The sequence below is a fragment of the Sylvia atricapilla genome, chromosome 3 (genome assembly GCF_009819655.1).
Source record: "Sylvia atricapilla isolate bSylAtr1 chromosome 3, bSylAtr1.pri, whole genome shotgun sequence".
Lineage (NCBI taxonomy): Eukaryota > Metazoa > Chordata > Aves > Passeriformes > Sylviidae > Sylvia > Sylvia atricapilla.
The window spans coordinates 16196563-16222575 of NC_089142.1; positions in this window are offsets into that span (position 1 = coordinate 16196563).

Consider the following 26013-nt stretch of genomic DNA (forward strand, 5'->3'; position numbering starts at 1 on the left):
AGCCTCACAGCAGTGATTAATTCTCTCTAGGAGCCTGCTTCATGCTCTTCAAGGTTGCTCCTCCATGATGATCCTCCTTTTACCAGCTCACCCCTCATTTATCTCACTCATCCTTATTGGATATAGCTGTTACTCATCAGGGGCAAGGCTGTATTGGGTAATTAACACAGCTCTTACTGATCAGGGGTTACATAGTCTTAAAGGTACAGAACTTAACATCCAGCATAAACAGAACAGACAGTTGGGGATACAAGCATCAAAAAGTCACCCCAGGACAGGGCCTTTATTGATGTTGTAATGTTAAAAGGCCATTAGCTTTTGGGCATATAGGAATTTTGGAAAAATATGTGAGTTGCTGTATTTGATTTAAAGGCAATATTCAAAAAGACAGGTGAGTACATTAGAGGCTTCACTCACACTACTCAAAATGTCAGTATTTTAACAACATTTTTAATTCAACTGAGAAAATGAATGAATACCAATGAGTCATTTCTTATTAAAAATGTATTAAAAAGCCATAAAAAAGTTTAGAAACAGGTTTTCGTGGTTTAATCTCAGCAGAAAATTAAGCCCCACATGCAGCCACTCAGTCACTCCCCAGCAGTGGGAACAAGAAGAGAATCAGAAGAGTAAAAGGTAGAAAACCTGTGGGTTGAGATAAAGACAGTTCAGTTGGGAAAGCAAAGGTCACTCACATAAGCAAAGCAAAACAAGGGATGAAATCACTGCTTCCAAAGGTCAGGCAAGTGTTCCTTCATCTCTAGGAGACAGAGGCCCCAGTGACTTAGGATGACAAACACCTTCCTTCTGAATATCCTCCTCTTCCTCTTTCTTATTCCCATTTTATATTAAGGATGATGTCATCTAGTATGGAATATCCCTGTGACCACTTTGGGTCACCTATCCCAGCTATGTCTCCTCCCAACATCCCGTGCACTCCCAACTTCCTCACCAGCATGGAGTACCAAACCAGAAAAGACCTTGTCTCTGTACAAGCCTTACTCAGGAATAACAAGACATCACAATATTGTAATATCATATAACTCTGTATTCAGCACAAATCTAAAACACAGGCCTATAACAGCCGTTGTGAAGACAATTCTACCCCCTTCAAATCCAGACCACATGGTTGGCATCTTGTATTACTCAAGACCCAAATACTTCCCCAAAACTGAATTAAACAAAGCTTAACACCCTCTAAAGTCTTAGAAAATAGATCAGCTTTCTTAACATGGAAGCATTTTTATACTGTAAAGTTGCTCACATGCATGCACTCGTATAGATTAAGAAGAGCAAGCAAAATATTCAACCAGTATATCTGCACAGATTTGGTGTCTGTCAAGAAGACATCATTTCCTTGCCAAAATAGCTGAACTTGCAGTCTAACTATTCCTCTCAGGGTTGGTATATAATGAAGTACAAACTCCTTTGAGAGTTGGTTTTGCTGCTGGAATTCAAACTAGAACAAGCAGACGCTACGGTGAGATAAGGAATGCTCCCTCTATGCTCCACAGCTGCATTGTGTGTCTGCAGTGTGCAATGTGAAATCTTTGGCCTCCCAAGCACGGGCAATGAGCCAGTAAAGCTCTTGCATGTATCTTTGTGCCTTTGCAGTCTAAAAATTGTGGTTATGTGCTTTGTTGAAGAGATGGAACCTTGAGGGAATGGAACTGATTTTGGGGAGCTACAGGAAAGGAGCAGAAAGTGTGTTGCAGTCATTAATCTGCATAGTTCTTAAAATAGAGCGGGCACACAAACGGGTTGGAAATATCAACATACAATGCTGAAAACCTATGAACCTGAACATTTCTCTTGTCCATATTTAGCTATTTGTCTGCAATGCTTTTTTTTTTTTTTTTTTTTTTTTTTTTTTTTTTTTTTTTTTTTTTTGTTAGCTCAAAGTTTACTCTTTGTTCACACAGCAACAACTGTAAAGGAAGATACCTCACTTTTCCATCTCAGGAAAGCAAATGTTATAAGAACTCTATCAGCAAATGTAAGCTGTAATGGGTAATGAATTTTAAAAAAGAAACAAATCTTTGTTGCTTTCCTTTATGTCTCTGAACTTTAAAAAAGTTTGCTTAGAATTTTATTTTGGTTAATTACAAAATTTCCATTTTTCTAATATAAAATCTTTTGTAATATTTTAAGAGGATGAGAGAATTCTAGTCAGAGAACTCTATTTCAGGTTGTTTCAGAGCTACACCTAACAGTAAGGGACAGTGGTATAGAGTAGACTTACTTAAAAATATCAGACTTATTTCTCCTAAAGAGTGTCTGCAACAAACACCAAAATGTTTTCTGTAACACTGATATTCTAATCAACTTTCTAAAAAACCTTTTGGAATGTCTTTATCTTGGAACCAGCACCCATGGAGGTGCATTAGGGAAGTCTATACCAATAACATTATTTACTAACTGAGTGCTAGCTCACTAGTTTTAAGCAAAAATCTTGTTTCTACCTACATTGTATTTTGCATAATTTGAGTAGTCATTTATAAGTTATTGATTATTATGTTTGGACTTCCACAAAAACAGAAAAAAAAAAAGAAAAAGAAATGACAGGAAGAGTTAAGTATGTAAAGGAAAGGAGGAATATAGTTGCATTAAACAGTAATACCTTACCAGTTACATTACAGCAGTAATGCACTTCAAATATAATCACATTTCTGTCAGAAGTCAAGGTCTTCAGAAGAGTATTTTCTGAGATAACAAATGTAGTAGGTAATATTCCATTACAAGTATAGACATCAATTTTTTTTGTTCTCTTTATAACACAGTCTTACCACTCTGTAATTGCAATCTAATCATTGGTGTTATAATATTTATTTCTTTTTAAAAATTTATAATTTCTGCATAGTATACAGGGCAGATAATGATTCAATTCTGACTCAGTGGCAAAGAGGAGTTGAAGTAATTTTTGGACTGAGTTAAGTGATAGAGGACATAAATAATAGACAGTGATTTTAAAGAGAAATAAGGCCAAGAGAAGTTTGTTATGAATAGAGAAATAGGGAATATCCTAAATGACAAACAGAAAAGAAATAAACATAGGAAAATCAAAAAAAAAAAAAAAAAAAAAAAAAAAAAGACAACATGAAAATAGAAGTTGTACTTTTATGATTCACAAAGAGCATCTAAGAGACCACTTTTTAAAATTAATTTTGAAGGAAGTTATTATTACAACTCCTTTTAAGAAAAAATTTGAGGATTACCATTAGAAATCAAGTGTTTTTCAAATCACACAGGAAGGCACCCCTAGCAAAAAAAAGAACGAAATTTGTTATTTAGTGGAGAGTGCCTTCAACTGAGAAGTGATCTAAAGAGAAAACTGGAAAATAAAATATCCAAACGAATCCTTTAAAGCATGCAGTAAATTCAAAACAATATTGAAATATAAGGACATGAGAACATTAGATTACAAATTATATTGAAGAATAGTAGAGAACATTACTGCTCAAGTTTATCTTTGTTCAGCTCTGCATCTGAGAAGGTAGCATGGCAGTCATGAAAATTGTGTGAGAGGAAAAAATCTTTAAGTGAATTAAAGTCACCTGATTAATTTACCTAAATTTTGACAAAACCTTGTGTGTCTTAAGTATTTCCTGAAACATTTGCTTAATTTATCCATGGAAAGAATTACTCACTTTTAAACACCTTCAGTGGTCGAACCAGAGAGATCAAGCTTAAACATCTAAATTTGACAAAAGGTTTTCTTTCTGGAAGCTTTAGATTAACCAAATTATTTTTACTGTCTAGGAAAATAATTGGCCAAATATTGATAAAAAAAAAAAAAAAAGCTTTGTGAAGCATTTGAACTTATACATAAATCAGAGTAGGATTTCACTTTAGGTTATACCAGTAAAAATTCTGGTGTTATTAGACTTCTTAAACTTATTTACATGCACAGTTAAGACAGAACTACACCGAGACAACATGTTTGACCATAAACAAGGGATAGAAATGGGAGATACAGTACAATCCAAAAATAGAGCAGTATTTAGCATTAAGTATTTAAGTAGAACAGTTCCCTCAAGTCATATAGTTGTCACGTTATAAGAATTTTTCCTAAGCAAATGTTGATTTGTGGGGTCCAAATGCAGCCTTAAACAAGTATATTGCAAAACAAATAAGCAGTAAATAATGGCTATGTATTGGCGCCCCAACCAAGTAACTGGTAGTAATTTTTTTAGGAGATACCAACATGTAGCACTTTGCAATGTGTATTCAAAGGTATATGTACTCATGAAGGTGATTTTATCAAAGAAATTGGACTGTCAAGGTATGTTAATTTCTCAGTAAGTTCACTATGCTAAGCTTCCAAGTGGAATTTTTATGGGACCAGCAGGAAGAAGTGTTTCTTTTTGTCAATCCTTCCCTTCTACTGTGAACTTTGAAATTCCCCAGTGGAAATAGAATACAAAAAAAAATTCATCATATTCCTTAAAGTGCTTTAAGCTATCAATAAACCATCAGAACATGAGTAGGCTGCTGATTACATAATCAAACTTGCAATGTATGCATTAAATCTGTTTTTAAAAAGCCCTGTTCACTGACAAATTGTAACTAATGTTTTTTCAAACATGTAAAATAAAGAGCTATGTTAGGAACCCAGTGAAGTTTCTACTCTGCAACACAGAGTAATAAAGTAGTTAGCTTTAGTAAACTGAAATAATATAGTGCCTCAAAAGTGTCAATATTTTTAGTACATATTACACCAAAAGCATATCTGGAGAATAGAAGTAATTTAGGGTAAAATATATTCTGATGACTAGTGTGTGGCAAAGCTAACAAACAATGTTAAGCCTTTTATGTGATACATCACACAGTACACATATGGCAATGCATGGTTATATTACTGAATCCAAATAAGATTGAACTGATCATTACAGCCATGTTATATTTCTGTCTTCACACATTTTCCTAGCCACTGTTCTTGTGTTCTAAGAAAATGATGGTGTCACCAGCTGGATTAGGTGTTCTTGGTCTGCTGTTCCCAAAAGAATATACTTTATGTTTTAATTAGATTATTTCAGGATCAGGATGCCCTAAAGCCTTGAGATGGAATACAAAGAGGTGAAAATAAAACAAAGATAGAATTATGCACCATTAAAAAAAAAAAAAAGAAGACAGGGTAAGAGAAAAGACCATCTTCTGATACTTAAGGAGAGGCTGGGTTAAACTGTGCCAGGATAAGTTGATAAAGTAGCTGTGAGGACTGGATCAGATGAGGAGTCTTTATTGAACAAGGGTCTTAAACAGAAGTCTAAGGTAGCTTTGAAAAATAGTAGAAGGTATTTTGAATTCTGCAGATTGCAGGTTGCAAATTGTTCTGAGTCTATTTTGGTACAGAATTCCCATTGCCCTAGGAGTTCCACACAAAGAACAGAATGGCTCCCTGGGCTCAAACATAGTCTTGCTCAATTTATTGTCTATGAAAGAGCATTTACACGAAGACCCTCAAAGTCTGTAATCTAAGAAAAAACAAACACATTTTTATGCAGCAACTTAGAATTTTTTTAAACATACTTAGTGCAATTCAAGTTGAAAATTGTAAGATGAGGCAGATGCAATTTAGTTTGTTTCTCTTAAAAAGAACCCTAAAAGTAAAATATATTGCTTAAGCAGCAGGCACCTTTTCCTTCTCAAGCTGCTTCTTATGCCTGAAGCAGGATGCTTTATAGTTTGAGAATTTTTATTATTAAAAAAAAAAAAATAAAATCCAGAACAATGCCAAAGACTATAGCAGCTGTGAGTCAAAACTAAATATCACATGGGTGAGATCTCCATAGTAACTAAGTCAAATACATCAGATACACCAGAAATTAGTCCACTCTTCAGTTTATGTTTCACCTGATGTTTAAGTTGTGGTCATTTTTTCTTTTAAAGCTTACTAAAGAATATTAATAATACTATGATACTATTATTATTGTTATTATTATTACATTATCCAACAATATAATAATAATAACAGTTTATAGGCATTTAATATTCCACAGATATAAATGATACTGTACCAAGAAAGAAGAGAGGACTTGGTGTCTGAAAATAAAGAGGCATGCGAAAGTGTCACAAGGTCCCTGCTTCACTTCAAAACACGTTTAAGTTCCTCTTCTGTTTCCAAAAGGAAATATACCCTTTGTGGCTTCTGATAGTCAAGATGAAAAAACCAAGCTAACCATCTTCAATAGCAGGTCCTGGGAAAGCAATGAGTCATAGTAGATGTCAGACACCACTGCTCTGGACCATCTCGTGAGACAATCATTGAAGCATGTTGTCTCTGTGAGCACCAGTCTGCAATGATGTACTCAGCCAACCTGGACTCCCCTCCCCAGTGCTCAGGACCCTGTTTCAGCCCCCCAGGGGTCTAGGCCCTGTTCTGGCAGGGCTGCAGCAGGACTGGTCCCCAGCCCATCTTTGCCCCATCCTCTTTTGCTGAACCTCATCGCTTGCCATGTTGGGGGCAGTTGGACCAACCTGTGCCCCATGGCATGGTCAGTTCTGGGACACACTCAAGCCTGGCTGCCCAACTCTGGGGAATTTGCTGCTCCATAGTCCTCTGGCCAACTCTATCACACACAAGGTGAACAGGGTGGATGACCATGTTCAGCGAGCAATTATTAATAATTCGGTGAAGAAATGAAGGGCAGTTTTGAATGCAGAGTTTTTACTTGGTTTAATTTTGTTCAGTGTTTTCACTAACAATCTGATTAATTAAATAAAATATGTGATCATTAAAAATTTACTGGGGCTACATAGGGGGAAGGACTATATATTGGTTGGAAAAGAGCATTATCAATGAAAAGGGTCATAACTGCATTTTACTAAAATTGGGATACAATTCATTACAAAAAAGTGAAAGTATCTCTGCTTAAGTAAAAACTACCAGATGAAGAAAAGGATATGGGACATCAGTCCCTTGGAAAAGAATCTAAAGGCAAGGGTGAAAGAGAGCTGCATTGATCCACATCTGACTATAATGTTGCTCAGAACAAGGTAACCATCACACAGGAGTATACCTGGCAAGACACACAAATGAATATCTTCTTCTTCACCTGGAAGAGCAGAAGACTTGAGCTGGGATGTGGCTACAACACAGGCAGTCTAAAGGAGAATAATGCAAATGATCAGAGGTTTCGAAAACATGATCTATGAGGAATGTTATAAAAAGTAGAAATTTCTTCCCCTTTAGAAGACTTGAGGGAGATCATCATAAAAAAAACCTTTGAGTATGAAAGTCTGTTGTAAAAAAGTGTGAGGCTATTCTATGACTGTAAGATAAATTGTGACAAGAAACAATGAAGCTGAAAATTTAAACTGTGAAAAGTTAAGAAAAACAGAGTGGCGAGGATTTTGTTTTGAGTCTCTCTGTCACTGAGGTCTTTAGAAATATGCTAGACAGCCATCTGTCAGCAATGATAGCATGTATAGTGAATCTTGTCTTCTGGGATGGACTGTCTCTTAGAGACCCTTCCAACAGTTTTTTTAACATAGTTATTGCCAAATCTCAGCAGAACTTTAATGGGAACATTGGAAAGATAGTATGCACTGCAGTATCTGTAGAAGAAATACACAAGATCTAGAAATATGGTCAATTGAATTTTCAGATAAATTGGGTAGGACTCTGCATTTACCTCTTGTTGCTGCTACACTTTGTGGGGAAAAAAGACACAGCATGTTACAGGTTTACAATGGTAGCTTATACTAAATTACTAGTACAAGATTTTCTGGAGAAACAGAAATTCAAGGACGTTTGAAGAACAAAGAATGTCAGATAAAGTGCTGGTTACTGCTACAAACCCAATGACAGAATTTATTTGTAAGTATCAAAGACAACTTCAGTGATACACAGTGAAACCTAAAGACAGGTTCATAGCTACTCTATGCTGAATAAAGCATTTCTGGGATGAAGTTTATTTTTTTAACAGTAAAGAAAGAAATGTTTATGGAAGAAACAGTATTAGAAAATAAACTAAACTTTAAAAAGGTAAAACATACAACACAGGGAAGCTGATTGTCAGTTTTTTGAAGTGATTGGCCACTGAGAGGTCTCTTTCCTTTTTATGTCAAAAACAAGAAGGCAGATGTCTAAGGTTGGATTCCTGTTTTTGCTCTTCTTCTGGTCCTCTGATGAAAGACTGACTAAGTTCTGCAAAACAAAGTTAGTATTTTGTTTTGGCTTTTGTTTATTTGTTTGGGGGGGGGGGATGTAAAGGGTGTAGATAATACAGAACTGGAACTTGTTTTTACATATTTATGACTACTTAACTGTTCCCTGTTGTAATTAAGCTCAAGGGGAGATCTCAATTTGGGAAGGCCGATGTGAGTCCCATACCAGCTAAATGTTTTAGTAGACTGTTTCAACATTTGGCAAAGTGAGGTGATGTCAGAATGTTGAATGGTATTGCAATTTATCTAAAAGAAGATTTAGGTAAATTCCTAGAGGGTTTGGTGCCACACTGATGGACAAATGGACAAGTTACAGTTTAAGAGGCACTGGACAATTCCCATAGATTTCTAAATCAAAAACTAATTCACCCCACGAGTTGCAAAATTACTCTGAAGGCATTGGTTCCATCAGAAAGCACAGCTACAACAGCAATTGTAATGGTGCTTTATAAATGGCAGAACTTCTGAAAGCTCATATGCACATTGGTCATTGCAATTAAGCAGCAATATCTTAAGGGAAGGGACATTGGGCAGCAGTTTTTCAGTGTGCCAAGAGTAAGAACTAATGAAAACAGCCTATAAGGTTCAGGCATAAAGAGTGCAGAAGGAAGTGTCTGGGTTAAAAAAAAGACAAAAGCAAAAGCCCATGTGTATGGCAAATCTCCTCGGAATCAGCAAGGTGGCATAGAGCCAACAGCAGGACTAAGAATGCTCTGGATACATGCATCTGATCTGGACAGGTTGTGATTCCAGATGGCCAAAAGACAAATCACATCCAGTTTCAACATTTTAAATGTTTAATTTTATTAAAAAGTCCTAACGGAGCTTTTCTGAGCAGGAAATGGCATGATCACTGCTATGCGCAGTTCCAGGTGGGAAAGAGTGCATTATTGTCATTTTTATTTTGAGCGAAGTCCTCCTGGTGTGGAGCAGCTGCATGGTCCCTAGGCATCCTGAAAGGTGGCACTCCAACAGGATGTCTGGAAGCACGGCTGGCGTGTCCCAGAAGGGGCTGCTCAAACCCGTTCTGCACAGACGGCCGGGAGAGGGCTGGTTCCCCTGTCGGTCACCGGCGCGCAGAGTGCCAGCTTGGACGCCAGTCTGTCAGAATTTAAACTGCCTGCACAAACGGCATGAACTTTATACATGAGAGGAGTAGGCAGCCTACAAGGGACCCAGCAGGGATGCTTTCCAAAATGATCTAAGGCATTGGAAAAAAACATAAATTTAAAAAGGCTTTTATTGCTAGCATGAAGGTTTGAAAAATGCAAAATATAAAAACTTCATCATTGGATAAATTTTCTAAAAGCAACTTCCTACCATTCACAGGAGGCATGACCCAGAGCATACAAGATATTTAAATTAGTGTCATGATCCTAAAAATCCTTAGGGAATTTCTTAAAGGGAAAAAGTTATTGAGAAAAGCTTATTTAGACTTTTTTTTTGTTGCATACCTTCCTAAACTCTCTAATAATGCTCTTCTTCCTGCTAATTAAAGGACAATATACTTAATTGTACACTATATTGCAGCTTAATAACTGTCCACGATTCAATGAGAAAGAGAATGAGCTGTCTTATTCTACATAAAATCATCCGTGAACCTCCATCCTATCATCATTTAGTTTTAGAAGCAGTCTTGACAGCTCCTCTTCTGGGCCTTGCTGGCAGCATGTTATATCTTGCCCCTCTGTGCATTCCACCTTGGACAGCACCAGCACAGAGGATGCAGAGCACAGGACATCAGGGCAAAAAAAGGCTAAGGATCCAAACTATTAAACCTCACCAACTGGCCATGTCTGCCCAAGGAGATTTCTAGAATTATCTTTAATTAGTGGTAACAATTCTGTTGTCAGAAAAAAGAGATGGATACGAGATTTGAGGCCCTTAGCCTCAGATGTGCTTTGCAGCTGGCAGGTAGAGCAGAAAACACTTTTTTTGAAAGCCAGTAGCTACCTGTGGAAGGGCTTTGACTTCTCGCTTCATGAGACATAGAAAATATCTTGGGAGTTTTAAGGCAGCAGGGAATACAGGCTTCACTTTCTTGTAGGGGTTTGTTTTAGTGGTTTTATCAGTCTCTAACTTAAGCAGAAGGAGCTGTCAGGAGGTTACTAGGTCTGAGGAGGAACATTGTTCTTCCATATAAATGAAGTATCTCTGTCTTCCTGTGACATAACATTACAGACCTCTTTATCTAAGCTAGTCAGTGGTAGTTCATTAAATAAAGTCAAACTATCCACAGCACAGGTTAGAATATTCACTGCCAATGTTGCATAAATATAAATCCACAGGACTGCTTTGACTACATGGGTCAACCATTCAGTCATATCTGCTAAACAGCTGTGAAGTAGCAACTGTGATTTCCCTGCATCCCCTCAGTTACTTAAACACAAGCCATGAATGTTTTACTAGAAGCTCTTTTGCAACAAGTCAACCTCTAAATTAGCTTGTAGACCCATTAGACCCAAAGCTTTGTTTATATTAGAACTGCCAGAGAGGTTGTAATTTGCTGTTCTTTTCAGTTATGAATACGATGGATTTCAAGACAAAGTGGAAAAACACTGAACAATAAATGAAATTAGGGAACAGTTAACATCGATCGGTTCATGTCTGTTGCCAAGGGCAATCTTGGTGAGCCTAATTTTAAATTCTATTGAACAAATTAATGTGTAATTTCCTTATCATGAGCAGTGCCTGATCAGAAGGAGCCTCAAGAGGTAGGAAGTGCTAATGGATCTTGAAACTGGATCCTAGCCATGGCAATGAGCCTGGAGCTGTGCATCACCATTAATGGATGGTCTATAAGTACAGTGTGAAGAGATAGAACATTGGTCATAGACACTTCTTCATGCTGGATTTTCTTTATCAACATTTCTTGTCTTTAGAGCATCTCTTCCTTATTTCAAGATTTTTTTAAAAATGCCATAAGGATTATTTATTTTCTTTACCTCTGTTTCTTCTATTCCCTTGCACTCTTCCTCCTTTGGTTTATTTTTAAAGGCACCTAAAATAAACTTGAAGAATTTTAGGAATCAGCTGTGTCAACTTTTCTAGCAGCAGCAAATAAAACCGTAATTTTTGTGTGACCAGAAAAGTATGTATTCAGGCATGCATATAAATCTACCCAAATGCTGAACTATCCTATTGTACCTTATTTGTGATTTAGTGAAGGAAACAGAGAAAAGGGATGAAAAGGGAAAGTGATTTTAATTAACACCTCTTGGTACAAAATCAAAATCATCTCTTCCTCTTTTTTTTTAATATATATATATATATGGGATAGAAAGACAATTATACCTGTATAATTGTAATTGAAATACACCTGTACTTCAGCTGTATGTTGTTATTTTTGTGAAGTCTACTTGGATGAACTGGGCTTTGTAACTGAAAATTATTTTTCTTAACTGGCAATCTAAAGGGCTTTAAAAGTTCATATGGAAGTTGGACTTTTCATAAGCCTTCAAAATAGTAAATTCCATGTAACATAATTTCTGCAAAGAAACTAATAAATAGGAATTACTAACATAAATTTTTAGCAACCTTGTTTTACATGCACATTTTCACAAGGCTACTGTAAATATTTTTCTTGCGAAGAAAAGTTGGAGCCATTTTCTTCTGGTTCTGGAGACCTTTGTTTGCTTGTTTCTTTTGTAAGGGAAAAATGTCTTTCCAGATTAACCCATAGAAGCTTAGAAAAGGCAACGGTTTCAGCTCCAATAGAATCCAAATAGAATTATTTCAAATCCTGAATACACAAACCCACCTACCAAGAGCAAACTGGGGGGTCAAATGGGAATTTTGACAGAAGCAATCTAAGAAATTGACTCACATAAATCCCTATTAACAGCATATATCACAGGGCAGAACTGTAAGATGAAGGGGAAAAAAAAGGAGGTGAGAGAATGCATGAATGTGAAGGTTGAGGGCTAAGAAGGGAAAGAGTAGTAGGGCACAGAAATGTCTGTGATGCACAATGCAATGATTAGATTTCCCTTGTGCTGTAGGTTTTCTCTGATTGTACTGTAGAACTTCAATAAATATCAATATATCTGCTTTCTACAGAGAAGATGACCCTACCTGCCAAGTGTGATTCACAGTTCTTATTGAAAAAATAATTTTTGGCTTCTCTAGAAAAGGTAACTTTTGTGATAACAATTTGCTGAGGTGTTATTTTACAGATGCCATATATAATATACAATAGATCAAATATCTTCTTTACCACAGGTAAATGCTAACTGTCATCCATCAGTATCAAAAGTGTTTCGTGTATGGTCATAAGCTGAGCAGTATTCTTTTTTAATAATTCACAATAACCATCCTTTTTAATATATTCTTTAAACATAGCCCAGAGAGGTATATTGTGTTTGAATAGCATGTGAGATCTGTACCATACACAAAGGAAAAGTACACAAACGAGCCTTCATTCAGCTAAAAGCCATCTTGAAAATCTTTTTGCCTGTTTTTATTACTGATCAAAATTATGCCTTCTCAATCCTTTTAACTCCTAAAAGTTTAATTTTTCATTGGCTATTGTTTCCAGTAATTATTCCTTCTGCTTTCTCTCTAGGATCCTTTTTTTCTGGTATCTCAATGTTCAGTTTTGCCAAGAGTTTTGCCAAGAGTTTTCTTTAATAAACTATTCATTTCCCTATATTCTCTCTAAAGTCCTGGTTGTTCTCAATGAATAAAAATTACATTTCTGGTGATGCATTCTTTGGTTGATTACAGATTAACACCCTTTGCTTTGAATGAAAGAATCTAAAATTATAGAAGAGAAAACCCCCCACATAGCTAATATGGGAGGATAATGTCCTGTGGAAAGCAAATATCTCATAATTGGAGAAACTGAAAGCCCCTGAGACAGAATAGCAGAGTTCTGCATGGAACAAACTCCTTGAGGGAGTGGAAAGTACACGGAAAAATTTGTGTAGACATTTGTTAAGCATCCAGATCTATATTCCTGATTTCCTAGAATTCCTGAAATACTCCATCTCTAGTTGTTCAATAAACAGCTCCCAAGTTCACTTTAAATTTTTTATCTTCACAGTATCACAGAATATGCCAAGCTGGAAGGAACCTACAGGGATCATCAAATCCAACCCCTGGCCGTACAAAAGATCACAACCAAGAGTCATCTGAGAGCATTGCCCAAATACTTCTTTAACTCTGTTAAGCTGGTATCCAAATGCTTCGTGGACATCCTGGGGAGCCTGTTTCAGATTCTATCCACTTTTGAAGAACTTTTTTCTAATATCCAATCTAAACCTCCCCTGGCACAGTTTCAGGCCATCCTCTCAGGTCCTGTCCCTGGTCACCACAAAGAAGAGATCAGTGCCTGCCCCTTGTCTTCACAAGGAAGTTGTAACTGCAGTGAGGTCCCCACACAGTCTTCTCCAGGATGAACAGACCAAGTGACCTCAGCTACTCCTCAGCTTCTTCTCAAGGCCCTTCACTCCTTTGGACACTCTCAAATAATTTAATGGCTTTTTTATATTATGGTATCCAGCAGTGGAGGTGAGGCTGCCCCAGTGCAGAGCAGAGCAGGACAATCCCCTCCCTTGCCTGGCTGGCCATGCTGGGCCTGATGTCCCCTGGACAGGGCTGGTCCTCCTGGCTGCCAGGGCACTGCTGGTTCATGTCCAGCTTGCTATCAACCAGGACCCCCAGGTCCTGGGGCACTGCTTTCCAGCCTCTCATTCCCCAGTCTGTACATCCAGGGTTGCCCCACCCCAGGTGCAGAATCAAATGCATTTTCCCTTGTTGAGCTTCTCCTGGCTGGTGATTGCCCAGCTCTCCAGTTTTTCAAGGTCTCTCTGCAGGGCATCCCTGCCTTTGAGGGAGTCAACAGCTCCTGCCAGGTTTGTATCATCTGCAAACTTCCTTGGTATCCCTTCCAGTCCTGTGTGCAGGTGATTTATGAAGATATTGAAGAGCACAGGGCTGAGGATGGAGTCCTGTGGAACTCCATTAGTGACAGGTCACCGGTCTGGTGTCACGCCATTCACTATAACCCTCTGTGACTGGCCCATGATCCAGTTGCTCACCCATCCCATGATGTCTTTATCCAGCTCTGTGGACGTTTTGTCCAAAAGAGTGCTGTTGGAGACAGTATGAAGAACTTTACTGAAATCCGGAAACATTACATGAGCATAGGTGAGTCACTTTGCCATAAAACAAGATCAAGCTTGACAAGCAGGATCTTCCTCTCATGGAGCTATGCTGGCTTGGACCAGTTACTATATTGACTGGATAGGAAAAGCATTGAAGTCTTAACAAAACCTAGAGCAAGGTTAGAACTCAGACAAAGCTCAAACTTACTAGGAGCAAGCAGTGGTCAAAACACTGAAGAGGGAAAAATAATTTGAGCTAATGAACTGTTTTTTCTACTTTTCCTGACAAACTAAATGCAAGTTAATATTTTACAACTGACACAAACACAACAATTTTAAATTCTCTGCATAAGAATTCAAATTGAAATTGATTATGGATTCCTGAAATTCTTCTAACAACTTCGCACACAACATTTCACAACAATTTGGGGACAAATTAAATCATTCTTTACTCCACTAATACTTAGAAAAAAAGTGGTGGGCAAAATTTCATAGACCTACTGTAAGTATTTGTGGAATTTAGCAATGTAGAGATTTGTTACTTGTCTCCATCATAACAGCCTTTGCTATTGTGTTGGAGTTATGAGATGCTCTGATGAACTTGTCAACTTTGTTTGCACAAATGTATATGTAGAACGTGTTTATGTATCACAGGACCACTAATCACAAGTAACAATTTCTATATTTAATCTCACTGATATGTTAATACTCAGAATAAAACATTCCCAAGTCCATGTTCTAGGAAACTCTACATAGCAAAGTTATTACTCAACATCTGTCATGAGTCTATTGGTTAATTTAAAACAAAAGGGAAAAAAGCTGTTTGTGGATGACTGATCAATTTGGAACTAACAACTTGCCACCTGTCCTGTACTAACAGGTCTCAGTAATATAAACCACCTTAACCCTACATTCAGACTAATAAAAAAGAGATACTTAAGAGCTGGTTCCTCAAAGGGACTGCATTATAAAGATCTGAAGTGTCCACAAATTGCTAGCTCATATTTTCCATACAATGGAAACAATGAAGTACCAGTAATGGGATGTGCAGATGCCACAATAAGGAGAAGCTGCTACTTACAGTAATTAATTGAAAAAGCTGGGGACACAGGTGGGACTAAAACCTGCTATTTACCAGGACCAGAGCAAAAAAAGTACTCTAGCTTCTAACTCTGCCATCAGAAATAGCAATCCATCCTTGGATTGTGATGTTTTAACAGGCATCCAAAGAGATCAGTAGAATTGCTCCTTTGAGCAGTCCTGTACTATGTTGGATACTCAGCTCAGCATCTTCTTTGTCTGCCTAACTTGGATATGTGGTTATGTCAACCACTTTCCCATATTGCTCAATCTCTAGTTATTTTGAGATTACACATCCAGAAATCTTCTCTTTAGAGAAAATGTTTCAACACTTTAGTTATTCCCCAGAATTGCAACCCACATCTGCTATTAGCCTTTGCAGTGCTCCCCATTGGTCCCTTTAACTGCAAAACCTTAAGATATTTCTGAGCAATGAAAATATAGTGACAGAGCCTGCAGGTGAAATGGTTTAAATCCTTACACACAGGACAAATAGTCCTGCCCTGAGCAGCTCACCACCATTAGCTTTGTACATGCCCAGCATTATAAGGCTGGGAAGTTAATTTTTGTTGGTTAAGATTACCTGGCAATCAAGCAGAGATATTGACAATTCTAGCAGGATGGTTGCAGGTTAAAGTACTATTAGAAATAGAATAGTATTTCTCTGTTACTCATAGGAACCTTTGGATCCTATGAGTAACAGAGAGACTGATCAGAAGTGATTCCATCCATCACTACAGGAACACTCATATTTTGGTTGAAAAGAAGATATATACTATAGTCCCAAGCAAAATGGCAATTAATTCCATTTTATCCTATTTCAAAATTCCAGGAATACTGTCTGAACATTACAAAAGAAATTATCAGATACAGACAAATTCTTGCTGTGTGCTCTCCAAAAATGGAAATCTCAACTGAGAAATTATCTGCACAAGATAAAACATACTAAGCAATTGTTAATTTGATGGCTTTGGCTAGTTCTTCTGTCATTTCCAGGGCCTTGACTGTATGAATTCCATTCCTGGAGAACAACTGTTTATTATTTTCTTTCATTTTACTGCTGATTCCCATATATTTACCTAGTGATGCAGTTCCTCTAAAATGGTTTTTTGATGTGTATAATAGTTAATGAGTTCTCAAATAAAAATATAACGTTGCAAATAATGTTATATGTATAATCTTGTCTTTAAAATGGGTTAAGCAGTATTCTGTGTTACTGATCTATAATGCAAAAATACAGACTGTTAAAATGTCTCATGGATGAAGGAGAAAGGAAATGTTATGGACAGTTCACCATGAGTTTTCATTCCATGTACAACTGTTATGAAAGGAAGCAAATAGGTTCCTGAAGTACATAAAAATGGGATGGTAAGTAACACAGAAAATGTATTTTATACTGTCACTGATACTTCTTAATTTAGACTGGTATCTTATCAGAGAAAGCATACTGCAAAAATAGACAGGTTGAGTGAAGATAGATAAGAACAAGTTACTGGTATGGGAAAAAGTCTCTACTTCAAAGACTAAAAGATTATTATGTTCAAAGATAAAAAGGGGAGCCTGATAAATGTGCATTAAATAAGATTGAACTGAGAAAGTAGACTTTCCAGGAATTCACCCTTGAACACACTGAAAGTCAATATTTCTAAGCAATAAATATAATTTCTACCCAAGTTGTGGTTATATAAGAGAAGCTATTTCCAGAACATGGCTTTGACTATTGAAATTGAGAAAGCTTGAAAGTGTTTGGATGAGCAAGTGATGAACGACGTAGTAATAGCATTTGTGCCTACTCACTCTCACATTTCATGTTTCCTTTTTTTTTTTTTTTTTTTTTTTTCTTTTTTTTTTTTTCTGTGATATTTGGGGTATGATTCAATCACCTGAGTCTAAGAAATTTGAGATCTCACAGGGTATGTTATGTCATATTGACCATGAGATGATGACTTGGTTACAGTGCAGAGTCTCAGATGACTCTAGACACTCTAGACATCTGCAGACCTTAAAACTTGTCACTGTCAAAAGAAAGTCTGATCTACAGCAGCCACAAGTCTACTGTAGTGTGAAAGATTACAAGTTTCTACTGAGTATTTCCACTAGAATAAACAACAACTTGGTGAAGAAAAAACAGTCTTAGTGAACACCAAAAAGAAAATGACTGAAAATCAACCTGTATTCAAACCATTCTTTTCAACAATATAAAGAGAACCCAGATTCGGCCAGACAAACTCCAAAGGAACAGGAAGATAGAAATTGTTCAGTTCTCCCCTTGGTCACCTCTCCACCTTACAGTAGGTCATACAGCTGTGAAGGTTAGTGATAAACTCACTGCCTGCTGGCTTGCAGGTCTATAAGATTGCACCAAGTACCTGATAATTACTTTTCTGAATATACTTTTAGGAAGAGCTATTATATTCAAGCCTGAGAGGGCATATTCTGCTCACTTCAAACCATTTTCTTTATGGATAAATTTCTTTCTCAAGTTCTGTTTAACTAGTATGAGCCTGTAAGGACCAGTTTGTCTCCTTTTCAAATGAAGGTGATGCTGAAATAAAAGGAAATATAAAATATTGGTTCACTTCAGTATGGAAATCTGATTTCTGACAAACAAATGAAGAAAATATTATACTTATTTACAACATAAACATACTACCAGGAACAAAAAGACACTGCTTCAGGAATGTTACATTTGTATGTATAAGCAAAGACTGTTTTTATTTGAAGGAAATATCTTATTAACTTATTCATTTTAATTAAAAACCCAAGAGGTCCTACATCCTAACAAGAGAAAACAGTGATATTCATCATAAACAATGGAAATATTTTATATTTGCAAGAGCATAAACAGATTTCCTTTAAATCGGTAAGCCTTTTCCCAAACCTTCTGTCATGTATAGGAGAAGGTTTAATGGCCATGTTACCTGAAAATGCATATCTATGATGGAGAAACAGACAACTTGTGTAGCGTCTGTTCTGAGGTAATTTTCTATCCCATTGTCATTAAGTAGAAGATGAATCCTTTAATTATACTTTAAAATTCAGTCATGCTGTTATCCCACTAGTTAATTCAATTAAAATGAACCCTTGTTAATTCAATCAAAAGGAATCAAACCAACTCTTGAACTGTTTTTCTTCTTGTGTTTTTCTTTTGGAGGAGGTCTGAGGGGATAAAGGGAAGAAGAGTGAACAAACACCAGAGAGCTTGTCCCTGGATCCTGACAAAGCAAACCTTACACCTTTTCATCCATAAACAGCAGTTCCCTATAGGAAGGGGCCCTTCACTGTTTCAGTAGCTTTTCCACATGCTCAGAGTTTTGTCTGTCATCCCCTTGTCCATGTGCAAACTATAAGATATCATCAAATTATCAGATATGACGTTAAAAATGGTGATGGGAATGGGGAATGATTTATTTTATATGACATACATTTTTGTTTATGCATTCATGAAGGCCATGTCTGCAAGATCTGTAATGCCAGCTTGCACACACTGCACAAATATGAATAAATGAATAATTGTTTTGATAATATTAAACAGCATGTGTGATGTAGCAGAGCAACATCTGTTATTAACGGTATAAACAAAAGGAGTTTTTACTGATTGTGTGTCATTCTGCATACGGGAACAATGTAATAGGCCCAATTTGGTAACTTGTTGCAGACAGCAGGAGGGATTTTGTAGGCCTGCTGTGAAAAACAGGAACAAGATTAGAGCAACAGTTCTTTCAAGTGTGGAAAGCAAAAAAGCTCTGGAAAAGTGCTAGAAAAGGAAAGAATAAAATGTATATAGAATTGCTTGAGCTCATAGAAACCATTTCTCTTTTTGAATGTTATCATCTTCCCTTTACTTCTTCCTGTGTCCTGCAGAGAGCTCAATAGCAGTAGCTAAGTAACCTGAATTTCAGAGGAATCTGTCAAGGTTAAATACTTTTGGGCACCACCTAAGATAACACCATATCGTTATAATACCAGTTATGACACCACGAACCAGGAAGGATAAAAACAAGTATTTCCTTCTTCCAAATGTATTAATAAATCTTGATTCAAAGAATGATAAAGTGTACTGAGTATTACACAAAAATCCAGAATGTAGTTTTGGCTATAGTTTATGAGCAGAAATAGTATGTCACAACTGCTTAGAGAAGTGATGTGACTCAACACAACCACTACTGTTCTCATCGGGGCCATCACTACCACTTTTCTGATCCCAAGATGAGCTCTTTCAAGAAAATAAGTCAACAGAAAAGATATCTCTAAAATTACTTTCCTATTGGTTAAGATCTGTGAGCCACTTTTCTCTGGGGAGCTATGAATACAAGAGTAAATATAAGAGAAGTCAATGGACTACACAGATGAAGTTGCCTGTTCTGGATGCTCTTTGCTATATAATGAACTATATGGTGAGATTGGACTTTCTGTCCTCCAAAGTGATTTATACATCAGTATGTCACAGATTCTGGCTGGATATTTCCTCACTGGTTTTATTGCGTTATCACTGTTTGCAAACACTTTTGTATGATTATTTATTTCCAGCTATTGATTGGAAGCCCCCAGGTGTCTCTGAAATGAACCCTGTTCTGAATCTGTACCTGAGCTCCTCACTGAGCACCACCCAGCAGCAGTATCTTTACCTGACTTCTCTACAGCTATCTCATTACTTGATCTCTATCATATATTTATGTATATATACATACATATACATATACAAAATTAAATCTCTTGTCTTAGCTAAACATATGAAATGACTTCTCTTCAACAGCATTTTGAAAAATTAGAGTGGAACATCAAAACACAAGCAGCAAAGTTCTTAGGAGAAACAGTAGTACAGCTATGCAAAAATGGGTGACTCCCCTCCTCTGTCATGGCCAGCACTGACTCACTCCATTTCTCTCGTAGAACAACAAGAGTTCTGCTCCTTTCATCCTACCTCCTGATGATATGGACTCTCAGTCCTGAGCTTTCCTTCTTTAGAATGCAATCATGAATAGGCTTGCAGTTGCACAGTGTGTCTGAGACAACAAGTAAATGCTCATGTTCTCTGACTTTTTCTCTTCTTTGCTTTCATTCAAATATCTAGTTGTTTGGGGTTTTTCTAACATGCATTAAAAAGTAAATGTCTCTCAATTATTTCATGTATAACAGAAACTTGGAATTTTTTTGTATTTTCACTTCTGAACAAGGAAAAAGAATTGCATTCCCTGCCCATCAGTTCTCTTTTCATTTCACTTTTGAATTATTTGTGTACAAAACTGAGAACATCATGTAAATGACATCACTGTTAATATAAGTGAACATTTCTAGTGAACATTCTGAGAGTGGTACCAAACTGACAAATGTTAGTCTTGCAAAGGTATGAATGTGAATTCTTTCTTTTATTCTTCTTGATGAGCCAGAATGGTTTCTAGAGGAAAGTATAGGACATTTTAATTAATATTCTGGTATGGTAAACACAATCACTAAAAGATATAACAACCCCAGAGAGGGGTACCTTCAATAAATATCAGGTAATATTTTACCTGAATAATCAATGAATCTTAGCAGTCTTCCTAGAACAGACATCAATAAATATTTTCATCTACTGTTTAATCCAGTATTCAGTACACAACTGACAGGTCAAACAAAAAGCATACAGCTTGCAGCACTGGGACAGCAATCTCATTCTTGAAGCAAATCCAAAAGGATTTGAAAGAATATTGGGGGTGAAAGAGGGAGTTTGTTATTTTGTGAGGAATTAAAACCTGTTTCTACCTGATGCCAAAAGGACAAAGTAGTAAATCTTTTACTGTCAATCAGAATTAAGTTAGCATGTACAATGAGAGGATTTTTAAATTATCACAGCAGGTTTTCAGTGTAGTCTTGCCTACTGATTGTTAATACACCTTTATCTCTCAAAGATTCAGGATTAGAAACAACACCCTGTACTCTACTTCATCCTTTCCACAACAAATAAAAACTACAACACCATAGGGAGATCCTAAAGTCCCCACAGACGCCAAGGAGAGAACTTCTTTGGAACAACAGGAAAAAATGGAAAATCTGACCAGTAGCTTTTCAGAAGTTCATCCACACCCTTCAAAGCAGGGTTTTAATCCATCTTCTTTGGACTTTAGAGAAAATGGAGCAAGACCAGTGATAGCAGACATAAGTTTTGTAGAAGGTAAAACCCAAAATGACAGTCTGCCGACTACTTTATGAAATCAGGATTCCAGACAATCTCTGTTGCTAAGTGCATTTTGGTCTTCCTATAAAAAATAATCTTAGTTTCTGAGGAAGGCAATACAATCCCACTGAATATTCTCCTCTCCTGGCATTAAGGAGAAACATAAGTTATCCCCTGATGCATTCATTTCTGTGTAATTTAATGTCTTTGCAGGACATAGAGTCATAACATAACCTCTTTACAAACTACCACAGAAAAGGAAGCATTTTGACATCTGAGATAAGTGACAAAAAATATTATTTTCACTAAGATGTCTCATAAACCAGGGGACAGTTCAATGCAACAAAACTGATATATTCTAATGTACAAGTTGATCCATAAGAATTTTTTTTCTAAATCGTTGTTGAATACAACTGTGCAATACTGTGGTCACACAATTGGTACAAAGTAAATATAGCTTCAGAAAGGAGTCACAGTTCACACTTTCTAGGCTCAATAATATTGAAAAAAAGGAATAAATAGAGTATGACTTGTGAAATCAAAAAATCTCCATCAGAAAGTACTTTCAAGATCCAGTATCTAGGAAGAAATTTTTTTCAGATGGAGCACCAAATGCAAAAATAAAGCATGATTATTTTCAGGTAGGTTTTGAGAAATACATTTGGTCCACTATTGCATTAAAAAATTTACAGCATTTTCACTGACATAAATTTCTGTGACTTGATTTGCATAAAAGAGAAGGAAACCAGGAGTTGTTATGGCAGCAAAGAGCAGGAACATGGTTGCAAATCTTTTTTCCATCCTATGTTAATTAAATGTACCACAGTGTGTGAAGTAGCTCTCAGCAAACTTGTATTTTAAAATTCTTGAGTGTAATTGAAAAACTCACTGCAAAGAATGCAAACGGCTGCTGGACAGATCAAAGAGCATATGAAGAGTTATTTAGCAGGTTTGCTAATGGAAAGATAATGGCTTTTATGAAGATGATGGAACAAAAATAAAGCACCAGACCTGAGGATAAATTAAAAGATGGAAAGAGGCCTTGTAAAATGAAGCAGTAACACAAATCCATTAGCTGTAAACACTGGGTAATATTAATCCTGTAAATGGTACTCCATGTCCATTTTGTGCATCATCTTGGGTGAAAGGTGGTAGCTTGTAGCAGAAAATAGGTGCTCTTTTATTTTAATGGTCTTGAATAAGGCTGTTGGCCATATTGACAGCTGTGCTGAGTAGCAGCTGGCAGCTAGGCAAAGTTGTTTAATGTTTATAACAATGAATAATAGATTTGTATGGTTTAGAACTGAAAGCTTTTTTAAACAAGTATCTAGAATAAATATTCTAAAATGTTGGAAAAATATTAATTCAAAGGTAAGTTTTCTATCAAAATGAAGTTTTATTGAAAGAAAAGACAGAAAAATGATTAAGGCAATTTTCCACATCACATAATCAGATTCTTTCATCATATCCTCACTCAGAACCATAAAGTAAAGTTTAAAATAAATAAGGAAAAATTAAATATTTTATTTACATTAAATAGTAATACTAAATGAGGGAAATGCAAAGAAAGAGGATATGTGACCTGATCTGGCTCCCAGATGTTTTCAGCAAGAACTGGTCAGAATCAAGTTTGTTAAAAACATGTTAAGAAACATTATCGAAGGCAGTGAAGTCCATTACTTTACAAATGTTATAGGGGCAATAATATTTTCTTCTTCAATCATTTAAAAGAGTCATATCCTTTCTTCCTTCTTTGCTTCCTTCCCTCCTTCCTTCCTTCCTTCCTGGAATATTCTAGAGATATGAGAACACCAGGTCCTTAAAGGTAGGGAGAAAGAGATAAATAAGTGTCCTGATTTATTGTTTAGTTAATTAATTTATTATGCCAGGCTGGTAGACCAATATTATTTAATGGTGTGTGAAGTTATTAAAACATCATTAAAAAATAAAATTACCCCCACCAGCACCATGTTTAAAAGGGATAAATTGAAAAACCTTAACCATGACTGTTTTGCATAGAATCAAGCAGGTCACTCAGCCACACTGATCCATTCAGCTTTTTTAACAAAAAAACCCTAGTATTGAAGGTCCAAAGCAGGACTTAAAAGTTCTAATGCAGCATTTCAGTTGAGTTCAGTCCTATAGACAGTGCATGGTCAGTTTTTAGAACCTGCTCTGTTCCTTCAGTTTCTGAAATGCATATAACAGGTCACAGACTGGGTTTATTTTTACAGCTATCTACTACTCTCAGTGCCTTACTTTGTCAAAACCTGTAACTGATGAGGGAAGAAACCCCATTTTGTGCACTGTGTTCTGTAATGCTGAGAAGAAGCAAACAATTTCTGCAAAATCTTAGACAAGCTTTCTGCTGTTTCCTTTTGTGGAACAGTGTTTTATCCACCTAACTCATCAAAAGTCCTGGAGCAAAAGGAACTGGACACTGAGGAGCAGCCTCTGTAAGAGAGGGGTTCAGTATTCAGTGAGACAGACATCTCACTGACATCTCACTGGAGCTGATAATATACCAGCTACGTGGTGCATTGACAATTCCTATTTTCTGTTTTTCAAAGGCCTTTTTAGACAGCTGCCTCTCCACAAGTTGACTTTTATGTTCATATGTGGACCATCTTAATGGTTAACATTGCATTTAGATGATCTACCAAACCTGCATATTTGGGGAGGCCAACTCTGCCAGAAAAACATCTATTTTCATTCTTCCTAGATCCCACTCAGTAATCTAGAGAAGCACATGTTCAGAAAAGTCCATTTTTGCCCCCAGATTTGATCCACTGTGAGCTGCAAAGTCTGGTTTTATATTTAGAACTCATTACACTCTTCAATGGTGTACAAAACAAATATTTTATGCTGCAAAACTCAAGAAATAGAAGTAGGTGAAAATGGTTGGGTCACTTAGAATCTCAATACCTTTTACAGCATGTCACTGCATGAAGTCAGCAATATGATGTAACATCTTGGCAATACCTTATCCAGTCTTCAAAGGAAGTTGGATGAAAGAAGCTCTTCTCTAAATGAGAGATAAAACAAGAAAAAAAGAAATAATGTTTCTCTTTAAATAAACTCTTTATTATGAGGAGGAAAGGAAATATTTTCAAATACTAAAATAGGCTTTCTAGTTTTAATAGACTATCATTACGAAATAATTTTCTAAAGAGCAGAATTATTCTGTCAAAAATTAGGATTTTTAATTACTTCAAATTAAATGAAACATCAGCAGAGATCACCCTGTGTTTTGCAAAGCTGATTTTTTGTTATTTTATAACATTTTTTCATGCTCAGACAAGTCAATAAAGAAAACTGCTTATTCTATGATGGCCAGCCACAGATACTTGATGTGCTATTGTAAAGCTGCCAACAGTTCCAGAGTTCTTCTCTAAAACATCACCTGGGTTTTCTATGTTGTCAAGCTATGACATGCAAAGGCATATTAAGTGCTATGGATAATGAGGTATTTAATCATGGCTCTGAAAACGCAATCAGTCTCTAAATTTTCTGAATGGTGGCAAACAAAAAAAATAAAAAAAAAAAAAAAAAAAAAAAAAGAAAGAAAAGCAGAGAAGCTTTTCCCTTTTTAAAGTTATGAAGAAAGTTAAATGATAGTCAAAAAACAAATGCACCATTTTTCTGGATGTAATCTCTGCATATAAAAGTAGGTGAGAATAAGTATTTTAAAATTCTTATTGCAGTTTTTTAACAAATATAAATACCTTTCCATATCTTTGTATGGACCATTTCTGATGGTCAGGTATGGAATGGAGCTGAAAGGAGCTGTCATAACTTTTATGTGCATTGGAAAACCTAGAAAGTGATGGGGCATTCTGTGATCTCCTAAGCATTTTTTTTCACTAAAAAATATTGAGAAAAAGAATGGGGAGCTGTTGCATTTGGTTTTGTTTCAGGGAAATATTTGATTTTCTGGAAATTTTTAATCTTTTTTAACCAAAAAAACCCAAACATGTTCATTTCCATCGATATTGATTGAATGTATGCCAGAGAATATTAATTATTAGGAAAAACACACCTTTCAGATTTAGGCATAATGTTAATGTGTGACATCAGGGGTCAGATTCAGTTAGGCAGAAAGTAGACCAGCACCAATTAATGGCTAAAGACAACATTTCTGCTAACCAGGGACTTTACCCAGTTATGAGGAACAGGTACAGTTTCCTTACTGTCCTGTACAGTTCATAAAAAAGAAGTAATCCTTTCCTAATACCCCAGTGCTTCCCAGGTTTACTATCTATGTTCACCCTGAGCTATTTTCATTTCCTAGTATTGGCATCGTGTCTCCAATGAAAACAGTTTATTTTGAAGAATGGCAAATCATCAGTGTAAAATGCTAAGTCATGACCATTCTCAAGCATCCTTTGAAAGGGCACAGAAATCTAAGACTTCTAACTCACTAAACCCATAGAAATTCATGTGAAAATTAGTACTTACTAGCTAAGTAGGACTTATTTATTTACACTGATAATAATTAAA